The sequence below is a fragment of the Camelus bactrianus genome, chromosome 26, assembly GCF_048773025.1.
Source record: "Camelus bactrianus isolate YW-2024 breed Bactrian camel chromosome 26, ASM4877302v1, whole genome shotgun sequence".
NCBI lineage: Eukaryota > Metazoa > Chordata > Mammalia > Artiodactyla > Camelidae > Camelus > Camelus bactrianus.
In genome coordinates this window covers 15,149,121-15,164,772 of record NC_133564.1, presented here as the reverse complement: position 1 = coordinate 15,164,772, position 15,652 = coordinate 15,149,121, and the positions used below count along the sequence as shown (strand labels likewise).

The window sequence follows — 15,652 nt, the reverse complement described above, 5'->3', positions numbered from 1 at the left end:
GAGACTGATGTTCTAAAGCCCAATCTCTTAATTGCTGATCAGAGCTGAAAATAGATCTTTTTTCTCCACTAATTGAATGAGTCTTGTTAAACCTTTTGAAATGCACTTTAGAAAATGCAAGAATACAGCTTAGAACAGGTTCTTTAATTTGGGTCATTTTCTGTTACTTGCAGTGGTGATGGGTGCTTAGCAACGCTGTTCTGGTGGCCCTTTTAAGGAAATGAATACCTGGAATACAGCATTTTAATCTCTTTTATGGCATTAATTATCAAGATCACTGCGTTCAGACAGTGCCTCCTTTGCCACTTCCCTACATTATGAAAGAAAGGAGTCCCGTGATAAATTGACTACGTTATTTCAGATGACAGCAGAGCCTGTGCACCCCCCTTACCAAGTAAAAGAATGCAAGGACATAAAAACTAACAGTAAACAGAAGTCACAGAAAGGGTGAGTTTAAATGTTTAGACAAGGATCCTACACTGAAAATCAGTGTTCAGACGCCTATAAGAGTCCACTGGAAGTCACTTTTCTCTTTCTAAATCTTTGAGAAAAATTAAATTCTGTTATGCCACACACCAGGCCACTGATAGCTCAGAAACGTGATGCAACAACCGAAATGTAGTAAGATGTTATTTGGGAGTTAAAGATGTGCTCCATCTTTTCAATACTGAATTTAGAAAGGACTTTTACATGAGACACGTTTGCAAGAACGTCATTTAAATCATGATCAAGTTATTCACTTCATATTTATTTTAATGTGCTCAAAGGATTAACTCCCAGGAAGACAAGGAAGCCAGGTAAAGTACAGAGCCGCCAAGTAGTTGTGAAGAAACCAAACTGCCATGTTATGCTCTGTGAATATGACCATTCACATCTTACTAATAATCAGCAAAAACAGTTTTAAGAAAGTAGTCATTAAAAATGCCTGGAATACTGCCTTCTATTTTTTTTTTTTTCTGATCTCAGTTATCGTTGGTAGAAGTGCAGCTCTTCTAACTTTTCCCTCATAATTACACAATTCATTTTAGATTTCATGTCCTAAAGGAGGAAGGTGAGCTCTTATATATCACATCATCATCCTTCTCAATCTTCACAGCTAATAAGAGATCAAGGGAATCCCTCTTTGTCTAGAATGTATCCTAATTTCAGGCTTTAATGGCCAGTTTTTTAAAGCTTTCCACACTTTGCCTCCAAAGATTAGAAAGGAATCGGGCTAACAAATTGAGATCACATTTTTTGAAGTTTCAGTCTATGGATTAATGTATAATCAGCATCTCTTTCAATGAAACATACTTCACACTTGATCTCACATTTATCATCGAACTGTGTACAATCACAGCATAAAATGGGAGAATATCATTTCTCAAGTTTTTGAACCTCTTAAAACAGATGGACTCTACCCGGGGTTTGGGGGTTTTGAACCGTACAGCTGCATTTTAGTGCCTGGGAATCCGCCGAAAGAACAAAACGCGTGGCCCAGACAGTGTAGACTGCACTAAAATATTCTCCTACGGGGAGAGAGGCTTAGTAAGTTAGCTCTATTTCTAAAATGCCTTCTCTGGATATTTTCAATCCTTTCTTAAGGGCTACTTTATCAATTAGCACACAGAGGTCTCTGGATGGCTCTCTGAAACATCTAAAACCAGAGAACAAAAGGTTTATTTTAAAAATGAAAACCTTGGCTTGTACAACTCCAGACGTGAATCTGCTTTCAATTACTGAAAGTATTTCCACTTCAGTGGAAAGGGATCAAATCTTCAACTACACCGTCTTAAGGCACCGAATTTGATTATACTAAGCTTTCAGGAGACAGAATGACTTTGTGACACAAGCACACATATTCTGTACGTATCATTTAGGAGATATTCCAGAGAGAGATGCCAGCACAGTGGGAGGGAGGGAATGTGACTTATTCTGAGAGCTGCCACGGAGCTTTGTTTTATTTTATTAAAATGCACACATACATGGTAAAATGATTTTTACTTTAGTAGGCAATGGGCAAGTTTTCCCAAATCGTTCCCAACTATTCCTCCCACAGGAGTAACCTGCATCGAAACAACGGTAAAGTTGGATTTCTTTCAGAGACACTCTCCTGGCAAAAAAAACCAAAAAACAAAAAAAACCCCACCAAAACCATCACACGCTAAGTATTTCGCAGGAGAAAAACTGCTCTTTTAATTATTAGCCAGATTGTTTAGTGCCTTTCCCCCCATTAAGCAATCGGCATGACGGATTTCAGTTCGTGAAAGCAAAGGGCTGATTTCAGCTCAACGCAGATTTTGGAACCTAACAGACATAAATTACCCCAAATCACGCCAGCTGAAGATGTGCTCCCAACGAATGCAACACGACACATCGCAGAAGTCCCCGAATGCAGGAGAAAGCCAGCTTTACCTCATGGGCGAGGACCGTACACTACTCATAAAATATCCACTAATTAAAAATACCGGGAACAAAAGACTCCATTCTCCCCGCGGCTACCTGTACCGCTCCGAGTGCCGAAGAGTCCTCGAGAAAGTTCAGCCGTCACCTCCTCCCAGTCCTTAAAGGTGGCCCCTCAGGGGTTAAAAAGCCAGCGCATTTCAGATGCTAATGTTGCCCGGGGGCCGAGGCTAGCCGGCGCGGAGCCTCCTCCCGTCCCGCCACCGCCGGGGAGGAGAGCGGGGCCGCCGCCGCCGCCGCCGCCGCCGCCGCCGCGGTCCCCGAGCGCGAGCGAGCGACCCGCCGCGAGGGGAGCCGCCCAGGCCGCGGAGCCGCCGCCGCCGCCGCCGCCGCCGCTCACCCACCTTGCCGCGGCGCGCCCTCGCTGTGGCCGTGCGGAGCCGAGCCCGGCGCTGCCAAGTTGCCTCGGTCTGGAGCGTATCATGTTACAGCGCCGGGCCCGGGGCTCCGGCTGCGAGCGGCAGCCAGACATGATAGGCTGAGGCTCCCGTGTTTACACCCGGCCGCGGAGGGGGCGGTGGCGGCGCTTAACCCCTTCGCGCCGGGCCCGGCGGCGGCCGCCGCCGCCGCCGCCGCCGCCGCCCCGCCAGCCCCGCGCCCCGCCGCCCGGGCTCCCGGCCGCCGCCCCCTGACCCCCTTCCACATACACATACGCGCACACACGCATGCACACGCACGCACGCGCGGGCCGGGGCATTTCCACGGCCGTGCCCCACACCAGGAGTGGGAAAACTGCACCCCAAACTGCTTCCAGGCATGCTCTGAAAGGACCCCGATCCGAGGCATTCCGCACACACGCGCGCGCGCGCACACGCAAGCCATCCAACATCCATATTCCCTCATGGGGTTGTTCAGGTTGCTGTAGATTTTTCCAAATAGGTTTTCTCAGGAAGCACGACTTCGTTGTGCTCACAAAAGAACCTCTTTCCCAGCCCATGAATGAATCCCGACCCCTGATCCGCCACCATTCAAGCCTCACACGGCTGCGGTGTGGACTTCATCCGAACGCGAGTGGTGGCCACACGCCCCCTTCGTCGCAGCGGAACTAAGTCCTCGAGCTGGCGGGACACGCGGCTCGGGGAAGGTGGGCAGGCGGGGGTCCAGGCGGCGGGAGGGGTCGCCGAGGGGGCCTGGAGTCCAGCTGCGGCGGGCGCGCGCGGCGTGTGTGCGTGTGTGTGTGTGTGTGTGTGTGTGTGTGTGTGTGTGTCGCTTGGGAACCGCAGCGGGGACGGGCTCAGCCCGGCTTCCCCCTCGGCCGGGGCTGCCGAGGCCACCCGAGTCGCCCCGGGGCCCACGGGCGGGTGGCGTGGCTGCTCGGCGCCCCGCCCGTGCCCGCCGCGGTCCTGGACCCGCAGCAACGCCAGCGGGAGAGCCGGGCCCGCACCGCGGGGAGGGAAGAAGGTGCCTGGGGCAGGAGGCATGTGCTGAGCGGTCTGAGCTAACTCTGCACGATGTGCCAGCACCAGACAGCCCAGATCTGGAAGAGCTAATGTGGGGGTCTAACTAGCCTTACTTTCAAATGCAAGATACTTCACTATCACAAGCTCTTACATTTTTTTTTTAATGTCCTTTTTTCTCCCTCCAGATCCACTTTCATCATTATTTTTTTACATCGCCTCCAGGCCAACGTCCCTCTTTCCTTAAATTTCTTTCTTCTAGAACATTCCATCCCCTTCAGCTTCTTCCTCCATTAAAGTGAGACTGGAATGACTGGATGTTCATGAATTTTCAGATGCACTCGTGTTTTCTTCCAATTCCTCCAAACCCCTCAAGTCTTTTTATGAATAAAGAAACGAAGAAAACAAGAAGCACTTTACATTACAATACAGGTATCAATCAGCATATCTTTACATCATTAGCTGTCCTTCCACATTTTAACTATCATCTAAAAATAGTAAACCAAAAAATGAATACTTAAAGGATCAGTGTTTTCCCTTCATTTATCAATCAGATCCAAGGAAGATTATATTCTTTGTTCATTTCCATGACTCAACAACAGTAATTTCATTTTCCTCCCTAGATTATCTTTACCTTTGGTCACTTTTTACCCGTGATGCTACAGCGATGTGAATACAGCTGGTCTACCTCTTGGTGGCTACTTTTCCAGTTTTCATTACCATCTAACACATCCATCGTCGTTCATGCAAATGTCTGATGTTGCTCAGCGTTTAAGCAAAGTCTCTGCACCTTCCTGTTCTTTTCTCTCCGTAATAATGGCTCTTCTAAAATCCTGCCTCAATCACGTTCTATCACATGATTATCACAAACCTCCGGCCTAGTCTTCCCCGAATGATCAATATATCCACTCTTTGATTAGGACATCATTAAGATATCAGAGAAATTATTTAAACATTCCGTTGACACAGTCTAAATTTCAAAGTTATTTCAAGGTTTTGAAATTCTCTTCAGTAAAATTGGGTCAAAAAATAGAACAATAGATATTTTGTGGGGCATCGAAAGACTTATAAGTTCTTAAACAAATACCTTCCTAAGTCATAATATTTTGAAAAGGAGCCTTTCACGAATCACTGCAATGTGTGTAACTCTTCGCGGGGGTGGGGAGGGTTGCCTGAAGTAATCAACACTGTATTTAGGCTGGGGTATGAAGAAGATGTATTCAGTTGGAATGTCAGAAGAATTAAATAGGTAAAACCCTGCACATTTACAATTTGCCAGGACCCAGGGGCTTGCGTAGGCTTCAGAGACGTACCTCTGGATTTTTGATTACACAAGTTAGCAGATTCGGATTTGGACTAGACCATTAGAAGACAGGAAAATGAACACTTTAATTGAGGAAAGAAATATTTTAAAATCTTAAATCACCGCTTGGGTCAAGATGAATCTCAAGAAGACTTATATTTGGCACGCTCATTTCCCCAGACAAATGCTATGTAAATTGGTCACTGATGGATAGCATTTATTAAAATTCCAACTTCAAATGCTAATTAAACCATGCCTGTCTATAAATATCAGATACAGGTTAGGTAAATTTTTATATTGGACTGTGGTGGAATATTCTACATGTATATCTAGTTCTACCTTTTCTGAACACAAAATTAATTATTTTCAAATTGGACAAAGACATTATGCCTTGAGAATGAGCAAGGGCTGAGTCTGAACACAGCTGAGACGCGGCAGTGGCAGCCCACGGGAAGGAGAGGGAGACACATGGTTTTAAACAGGTTCTATCGCTGAAAAGTGAAGAATGGTTTCCACATATACCTTCCCAAGAAGGGAGACAAGGTTTTGTTGCCATGCCCATCCATACATTCAGTTACTGCCATCTTTTAAATATAGGAATCCACAAAAGAGTCCTGTAGCGAAATATAATAAGGCACACATTAAACTTCTATTTTCATCTACTAGAGTTTGCCATATTGATGCTGTCAGGAATAATTAGCATTATGGATACTGCCTTCTATAACTTAAGCATTTCTTGTCTGAGGTCTGCAGAATTCCCCTCAGTTCCCTGAGCAGACACCATCAAATACGTTGAATTATGTGGCTATTTTATGTTGTGAATAAATAACCACATGGAATCCTACTCGTGCTGTTAAATGAATTTTACTTATAACTGAATTCAGTTCTTTAGGCATAAAAGCCTAATGACTGTGCACCACAAGGAAGATTTTTAAAAATGCATGAACCAAATCAAATCAAAGCAAATTGTATTTAAAAAAAAAGTCCACGAGTGAGCTGTTACTTCAAATCGGCACCAACTTAGCTTTAATATTAAGAGTTCTTCTGACCTCTCTCTGCTTAGGCCAGAAACCTTGAAGAAAAAGCAGAATTTATCCAAAACTGGGATGATCATCTTCTTGCTACTGCTTAAGCACCAAATCCGTACTGGCAGAGATGCTCATACAGAGTCATAATCCTTTTCAGCTATGTTAAATACGTGGACACGAGCAAAGCTAATATTGAGCACTTCTTATGACCGTCACTATATCGAGCTTTGGACATGTACCATTTTTATTAATTCTCAAAGGTTCCAGTGAGAAAGTAATATTATCATCCCATCTTACAGATGAGGAAACCAACACTTAAAGAGGCTAATCATGGCTCACATAGTTACAGAGTGCCAGAGACTAAGCTCAGCCCCAGGTCCTGAATCTGACACTTACACCGTTTCACTAAATATTTAGTATCAACTCAATGGTAAAAACTGGCATTAGGAGTGGTGTTCACTTTCTAAATAAAATATGTCAGGATAAACCACACCAAAGATTTGAAAACATAATATTCCACTTTCAAAATTGATCATTTGTGGGTAATTTGTGGAGGGGAAAGGAAAAAGAGGCATGACATCTGATTTCTCCTGGGTTTTGAAACGACTTTTAGTGTTTAAGTAGCAAGTAATACACATATTAGTATTCTCTGCAAGCTGAAGAGTCTTCCAGAGGAATGAAATAGTTAATAAATATTCTAGAACCTTTGACTTCCTGATTGGCATGGGCCGATATGTATCTGTCACTCTAGAATTCAGTTTGCCTAAATGGACTTTGTTAAAAATTATACACTTATTTATAAACAAATTTTCTTTTTTAAATAACAGATGTGTCATAGAAAGTGTTTATGTCACCAAAATTACAGCACACCGACCTCAACTGGTACGTAATAATTGTACAATTACTTCCGTTACATGCTGTAAATAAAATTTTAGACTTTATCTTCTGTTCTGCAAAGTGTTATTTTTGTCAGTAGCATGAAAATCTCTAACTCTGTTATAAGCTGACATAAGCTGTACTTAAAATCATATTTCTGGGTCCTTTTTCCAAGAAAGTTCAATTATCATTTACACTGGAACAGAAATAAAGGTTTGGGGAAAAAAGGTTTGTAATAAAGGCCAATTCATAATTTTTCAGATATCTACAGTAAATCTAAAAGGCTAAGATAGTATCTAGGTGATTCTTTTATTTAACCCATAGAAAAATCCATCCACACTATAGCTACTTATTCCACAACTGTCTGAAATGACCCACACCCAAAATTATTTCTAAAACATAAGTTTTTGTCTTCATTTTTAGAGATGTTATGTTATTTCCCCCAAACCACAAATGCCTTCTGAAATCTGATATGTGGTGAAGATCTGTGATCTTTATCTCCAATCATGTATGTGGTGCGTCAAAAGAGCTGGTTCTGAGTTTTGTCCTAACTCGGGTGACCTTGGGCAGGAGCTTGCTGGGTCTCCTGCAGCTCTGGCAGGCAGGGAGGAGGGGACGGCAGGACCTGGGAGCATGTGATGACGTCTGGATTCCTTGCAGGGGGCAACAGAGCAAAATACTGCATCCAGAAGGCTTAGTGAGCGGCAGCCCTGTGCTGGCAAATCTCCAAGGTGGGGGGAAGGTGGTGAGGAAGGGAGCTCATTCCTCTCTAAAGGTGAGAGCAGGACTGGGGCAGGAGGACAGAGCTTGAAGAGAAATCCAGATGGCCAGCAAGAATTGGTGGGGGGGTACCTCTGCCAGGAACTGGGTATGAAGCAAGCCCTGAGGGCCCAAGTCAAGCAGACGTCCGAAGGCAGTGTTGCAAGGGAGTGTGTGTAGGAGTCAGCCTCCGTGCCTGGGGAAGCCCAGAGCGGGTGGCCGAGACGGAGGGAAGGCTACTCACCCTGGAAGGTTGGGTACCAGGTCTACAAGCAGCAAGACTAGTTCCCAGGCCCACCCAGGGATGGCAGTGTTTGTCCATGCTTGGCAACTTACTGGTGTTCAACTTACTTGTAGGTTTTGAAAATAAAAATACATTGGGGGAGGGGGGGTCCTTTGAAAGTCCATGTTTAAGAAATGTATGCGTGATACATTAAAAAAACGACCAAACTGTTTTAATTCCTTCAGTCTGGACAATTTGTTTCCAACCATCATCACCATCAACCACTCACCCTACCCCAGAACACATTTTTGTGTTAGTTCTCAAAAACTAACACTTGCAGTTAAATGTCAAAAAGCTAGGCCAGCTATCTTTGAAATTAAATACATTACCATAAACACTTCGTCTTCTTTGTTCAGATCTAAAAATTAGTTACTCATGGATGGCTAGTGATGGAGAGACATTGCCAGGTGGGCAGCTATACATAGAGGCAACAGCTACCTGCATGTCAAATCCCTCATGCAGTGGGTAGAACACAGAAATCACACACACTTCTGCAGTCACTCTGTAAACTGTGTAATATCAAACATTTCCCAAAGAACCCATAGATATCAGTATCATTTTTGCATTCATTTATTTACCAGGTCTTAATTGGCAAACAAATCTGAATAATCACTAATATATTAATTTTAGGTGTATTCGCAACAGAGTCCCATAGAATATGTTTCTTGACATTTTTTTCTATTTTGTGAACATAAATTATTTCTATGCAGTTATTATTACATGTCTTTGGATGTAAACATATGCTTGATGCTTCTGCTTTGTACGTGGCCAATTTCTGCTGACTCATGAGTTGGCTTGGAAGTTGGCTCCTCCCTGATCCGCTAGGAATAGTTTAAGGGCCCCTCTTGCCGTGTTCCCGTTGAGCTGTAAGTATCCTTTTCTAACAGTCATCATGCTATATTCTCATTCTGCTGCTGTGTCCCTGTCTGTACCTTGTCTAGATCATAAACAGGTGAGGGCGGGGACTGTTTCTTTGCTAATTCCCCAGCATTTAGTGTATTGCACAAAGGAGATGCTAAATAAATACAGTCTGGGGATGGGCAGCTGGATGCATCACTGGAAACAAATAGTCCACAGTGAAGGAAGTGCTTGTGAATTGAAACGGTTCTATCACTTGTATTGATCATTTGTATTACTTGGTTCTCAAACACACACACACACACACACACACACACACACACACACACACACACACACACACACACACAAATCTGATCCCACCTAACCTAACCAACTTTTCTAGGGTGGAGAGTGTGACCTAATGGCACCATTGATAGTTTGAGATCACTATTTTTTTAAAACCATAAATGTGTACTTTTCAGGATTATAAAACTGGACATAAATTTAACACATGATTGAATTCAGTTCTATCCTTCTGGATCCTCAGCCACAGATGAATATATTTGTTAAAAACAAAACAAAACAAAACAAACCTCTCTACCATGCCATGTGCACTTTAAGAAATACATTACGAATATTTTACATTGTTTACCGAGGGCATTTCTATTTTGAGAATCCCTAACTTAAATCTCTAAAGCCACAATTTATGCCCAGATGCTCTTGCTTAGTCTTCAGTAGAAACAAGGACAGCTGGTCACTATTTTCTCAATAAGGGCCCTTCATATACTCAAAGATGATTATCCTTAAATCTTCCCTTAAGAGCCACATTGTCATGCTAAATAATCTCAATTATTATTATTATTTTATTTTACCATTTCCTCCTGGGTCTAATTTTCATCCCTTTCATCATCTCAATGGCTCTTCTCTAAACCTCCTCTGGAGGCTGTGAGGGCGCAGGGTGGAGCTGAGAACCACAGTCTGGGTTATCAGGAGCTAGATTTCTCTACAGTCTAGGCTTGGGAAGAAAAGACAGTCCTGGGAAGACAAAGGGAAAGGGAATAGAGGGCAACATGCGTTTCATTGGCTATCTCTCTTTAAACGTGCCAGCAAGGAGTGCACATTCAGGAACGTGCAGTTACTCACCCGTCCCGTAACGGTGATATTTACGAGAGGTGATGAGGGAGAATTCGGAAAGCAGACGGGGGAGAGGCAGTGAGTAAGCTGAGAAAGCAAAGGGCCAAGCCCGAATCTTGGGGGGTTGCTTATATACAGGGGCCCCAAAGACGAAGTTCAGGCATCAAGGGAGACAGAAGGCCAAGACTAGGAAACTGGATGGAACCAGCTGGGTAGCCCAACACAGGAGCCCCAGAGGAGAGGTTTCCAGAACTGAGACAGGGGATGAGGTGGGTGATGGTTAACAAAGCCACACGTCACAGATGAACTTTTGATCACTGACATAAAGTTCTTGGAATTGACAGGAAGAAGCAGTTTGTGACGTACAGAAGAACAATTTCTAGCAGAGTGATGGGGTGAAAGTCAGATTTAATGGGGGCTGAAAAGAAAATTGATGGTGGGGGAATGGAGACAGCTCGTTCATAAGCCAGTTTTCATGTTCAAAAACCTGAGATGTGAACTGGACTCCCATGAACTGAATGCCTCTTATAGCCCGAAACACCGTAGGTATTTTGGCAGAAGATGCCATTTTTAACCCTCATGCGGCAACAAGACTAGTTTAAAACTAGTGTAGCAAGCTGTATTTCCATGATTTAAAATACTTTGACGGGAAATACATATACCTATACACACACACACACACACATACACTTTAAGGCATATTTCTACCCAGGATCTGTCTCAGTTAGTAAAAAAAAAAAAAAAAAAAACAAGTATGCTTAGGATCTTGCAGCTTTTGGGAAATCATACAAGCATACAGATTAAGCACTATATGAGAAGAAATGAGTTCTCTAGGAATGGGGGAGGGGGTAGAGGGAAATACAGGTAGAGACAGGCTGTCAGGTACGGAAAACTCTAGTCACAGCAGATCTAGTCCTGGGGGCTGTCAGCTTCTGAGTGACAGCAAGCCCCTTTTAGGAGAACTGGAGCAAAGGAAATGAGGTCTTTCCAAAGATCTAGAATAACTGAAAGGCCAATTAGGGCATCTATTTAATTGATGCGAACGAAGCAAGGTAAATTTCACTCCCGGGCCTTCCGTGGCAGGCATCTCGACCACGCAGGCAAGTGTCCAGGTGAAGAGCCGGACACCAGACTGCACAGCTGTTTCAGATCCTCCCATCCTTGGTGGCAATTTGACTCTGAAAGAGAAACCGCTGGGAAAATGCATGGAGATCTAAGTTATTTTTGGCCAAAGGCCTTTGCGAGATCTTCCAAAATGTGATCCTTCAAATGAATTTTAAAGATTAAGGCAGAACGAGTTAGAGTATTTCAGAATTAATTTCATAATATTACTCATTAGATCAATATATTACTGTGTCACTTTAGCTACTGAGTCTGAGATGGCTTTCATTCAGATGATCTAAGCATCCCATAGAAGAGGGAAAGCCCTCATATCAGGTACAAGTCTAGGTTGAATAACCACACCCTTTGGCTTGTATTCTAGAATGGATGCTGGGTACCTTTATATTCAAGGAATTTCTGGCAGGGCTTCAGAAGGATGGTTAGAAGAAGGAATTTTCTAACTAGGAAAAAACAGTTAGATTAGCTTGTGATTAACAGCAATTTATGATGAGTGGGAAAGGTCCTAAATTATAGCAAGGTATTCATTCCCTAAGAAGCTTATTCTATTGTTTCGTGATTATTTCAAGCAATTTTACTAAACACATGTAGTGTCATAATCTGCATCAGGAAAAATCCATGGCTGTAACTCAGGTGAGCAGGTATCCCTTTTGTCCACGCCTTAGGTTATGTGAACAGGCACCACAGAAACAGACGATGCAATGAAACATGCAATGAAAAATGAAAGGCCCTGCGAGGAACAAAGCAGCTTCGACAGTTTGCATATTGAAATCAGGGAAGGCACATCACAGCCCACCCTTCAGAGAGATTTCTCCACTTCTCTACACATTCTCTGGGAATCAGGAAATCTGGGTTCCGAGCACGGCTCTTCTGATTGGTTGCGTGACCCTGCTCCATCTTAACTCATCTGAGCCTCCATTTTTCCCTCTAGAAAAAGGAAATCTCTCCGGTCTTCTGAATCCTTTACATGACCATGCTGGAGTTTCTTCCAACTTCTTTAACGTCCTAGGGTAATAGTTTTCATTTACTAGATATTCAAATTCATTTCTCATGTTCTTAATATTTTTCCTTTCTCCACCCTGGTTTTCCACTGCCCTGATTTTTCTGTTGTTTGCTTGTCCGTCCACTATCAGTACAAAGATCAAGTGTTCGCTTATTTATTTTGAAGAATGAGTTGAAGGGCCCACTCAGTCATTCCCAAACGTTGACTTCTTAAGGCAGATCTGATTTAGGAAATAGCTATTTTCATCTTTACTCCATATATTAACATTCCAATGCCTTTGTGGGCTGAGAGGTTATTACTTCATAAGAACAGCACTGGTGATTATTTTCAGAAGCCAAGAGACGTGTGCGTGAGCTACGTTATCATATGTTTGTTATCATAATGTTTGTTATTGTATTTTTGGGGCAATCACGTCTATTTATCCTTCCTAGCTGAGGTTTGCATACGTTGCAAGGTCTCTCTCTTCCAGTGCCTCTGTATTCCATTAACAACTTCAAGTAAGCTGTTCTGCAAGGAGGAGGCTCTTGCTAAGGATAGTTTAGACCTCACCACTGGTTTCCTGCCTCGAAGAGATCACAAAGCATCAGGAAATGTTAGAACCCAAAAGAAACAGAGCTTCTTGCGGAACCCCCTTGCCTTCTCACAGGGCAGCCGGTGAGGATGACTCCAAAGACAGACATCTCCCCTATTTCTTGGTGGTAAATATTGTTAACATGACCGCCCCTTACTCTCTTAAACAAAGAAGTACAGAGAGGCATTATAATTTGCCCAAAGACATCTGTCAAAGCAAAAGAACCGCCGTCAATAGAAAATTAGAATCCCTGCGACCCTCAGTCAATCTGCCCCACCCCCTCCAGTTAGAGTGAAATTGAATTAATATCATTGTAACTAGCAGGGAAAAAAATCTACTTTTCCTGAGCCTAGAAGTAGAATGTTTATAATTTTCAACTTTTTTTTTTAAATTTCCAAATGACCAAAAAGACCCTGCAAAGAGTAAAACACAAATCCATATCCAATTTTCCTCCAATTAGGAAGACATAAACCAGCTTCAGGTCTCTCTACTGTCTGTATGACTGAACTGGCTGCCTTTTTACTCTCGGGAGAGAATGCGTAAAGATCCCCTTCCTCGGCGGAGACCGCAACTACTTATGCCTAAAAAGGAAATATTTGAAAATTCTTCAATTCATTCTTCTGCCTTTTTCCCTATCCTATTTCAAATCAATTTCCTATTTTCTCACATTCCTCCGGGCTGGCAGCTGCTGCCTCTGGGCTTTTATCTGGCCCGAGGAAGACAGGCAGGCCAGCAGTTGCCTGTTCAGCTGATGTCAGCCCGGTTCCCATGCTGGAGGCAGAATGTCTAATCTCCATATTACAAGCAGCCTCCACTTGCCCCCGTCTTCAAACGCATCTTAACACTTGCGTCCACAGGCTGGGGTCCCCTTTCTTTTCAGTGGGAATTAAAACCTTCTATTTTTCTTGGAAATAAGACTCTGACTGAAAAAGGGAAACAGTAATAACCACCAACTGGCAAGTCAAGTCACTAAAGAAAAACAAAACAAAACAAAACAAATTCACCTGCAGTATAAACACGGAGGATAGAAGAAGTCATGTAATAAACACTGTATTTGTAGACTGTCTGAAGAGATACAGTTGAAGTCCAATAGCTTTCTGCGGTGGTCTGGCAGGGAGAATCGACTCTCCGGAACAAAACCGTAACTTCCATAAAACTGTAGAACTTAGGAGGACCACCAGCACGACCATGAAAAGACTTCCCCTCACTCCCCCCACCAGAACAGACAGCTACTTAAGTGAAAATGCCATCTAGCACTCTGGATGTGTTTGACTGCATCAGACTCTTCTGGGTATACGTCCAGAATTATATTTTTACAGACGTCAAAGATGCCAGTGAAAGAACAACTTGTGTCTTAGCAATTCCCGTGGAAATGCCCCCATCTTTTCTGTATCCCCCCTTTTAGGGATCCCTGCTGGAGCGGTGTGCTCAGACTGTACGTTCCTTCTCCCCTCCCCCTCGCAGTGGTCCAACCCAGCAAAGATGAAGGACTGTCACTCTCAGTAAGGATTACTAAGTTTGCGCATTCGAGTTTCTTTCCAAATGGATTTCCAAGTCTTTTTTTCCCTCTCTTGTATGGTGTATAGCAAAAGAAAAATATCATCTGGTCTAATCTCTGGGATACAGTTTTAAAAGCTCAAGGAAAACGGTGGGGGGGGGAAGCAAGTTTAAAAATAAAATATACTGATATACTTACTATTCTTCTATTTTTAATTTTATGAAGTATGATCATAAAGTTCTAAACACAGTACAAGAAACACATTTCCCGAACCCAGGTCCATCTTCTGATTTTTTCTCTTTTTTTCTCAAAGTTGTCACCGTTTTAATAGTCACTCCTGTCCCTGTCCTTACCATGTTCAGTCAGAGGTCATTGGAGCACTTTTATTGTTACAGTATCTCTTGCATCCATGTTTTTTCTTTAAATTTCCTTTTTATTTTCTACCCAACTTCTAAATCTCATTACATCCTCCTCAGATACATCGATACCCTTCTCCATGGTCTCTCATTCCTACTCCAACCCACATTCCATCAAATCTTCCTAATGACGTGTTCCTCCTGTGCTCAAAGACAAAAGCGTGACACCCAGGTCTCTTTCTTGAGCATCTGGATGGACACAGAGGTTTTGTTCACTGACATAGGGACTCGCTGCCTCCCTACTGACTACAGAATAAACCCCATCACCAACTAGGAGGCCCATTCTAGTCTTACCTTGCATTTGATGATTTTCTGTAATCCACCTCTCCCCCTTTCCTGCCACTCTGTGTGTCACAGTGCTCCTTCTGCCTAGAGTTCCTTCCCCCCCAACCCCATTCTTCCTTTCTCTCCCTCCCTCCCCCCTTCCCTTTCTCTCTGACTTCCATAATCATTGTCATTTCTCAAGGCCTAATTCACCAGTTATGTTATCCCCTGATTCCACTTTCCAGCCAGATCCATAGCCAGTCACTTAATGTCTTCAATAGGATGTCCTACAGGCATCTTAAATGCAACATGTTCAAAGCTAAAATAATCATCTTCCACAAACTTACATCTCTTCCTGAGTTCCCTGTGTCAGTGAACAAAACCTCTGTGTCCATCCAAATGCTCAAGAAAGACCTGGAGGTCATTCTTTTCTCTTATCAGCACTGTCTTGCCCATTCCCTGCATGAAATCAACCCATAGGTCCTCCAGCGTGTTCACTATTTTCATCACTCTCGTCTCTGCCTTCGTCGGTGCAATTACCATTTTCCCCTTGGATGCAGTATCACACCTGCCTCGATTCTTGCCTTCCTCTAACATTCTTCACTAAAATTCCGAAAAACCTTTCAAAAAGACACATAGAATCATATCAAGCTCCTGACTGGAAATTTCTGCATGGCTCCCCACCGCCATCATGATCACATCCACGCTCCCAGGGACGG

At 43.4% G+C, this 15,652-nt stretch overlaps 1 protein-coding gene across 4 annotated transcripts in view; it reads right to left on the bottom strand.

Moving 5' to 3' along the window:
• TENM3 (teneurin transmembrane protein 3) overlaps window positions 1-15,652 on the bottom strand; it is a 539,016-nt gene that overhangs the window by 284,318 nt on the left and 239,046 nt on the right. The window contains exon 1 of one of the 4 annotated variants that reach the window (XM_074353573.1): window positions 2,787-2,938. The exons of 2 other annotated variants lie outside the window; for them this stretch is intronic. The gene's annotated coding sequence lies outside the window, so the exon portion shown is untranslated. Of the gene's footprint in view, window positions 1-2,481; window positions 2,686-2,786; window positions 2,939-15,652 lie in introns of those variants that run through there. One more of the 4 variants, XM_074353574.1, reaches the window with a different exon arrangement.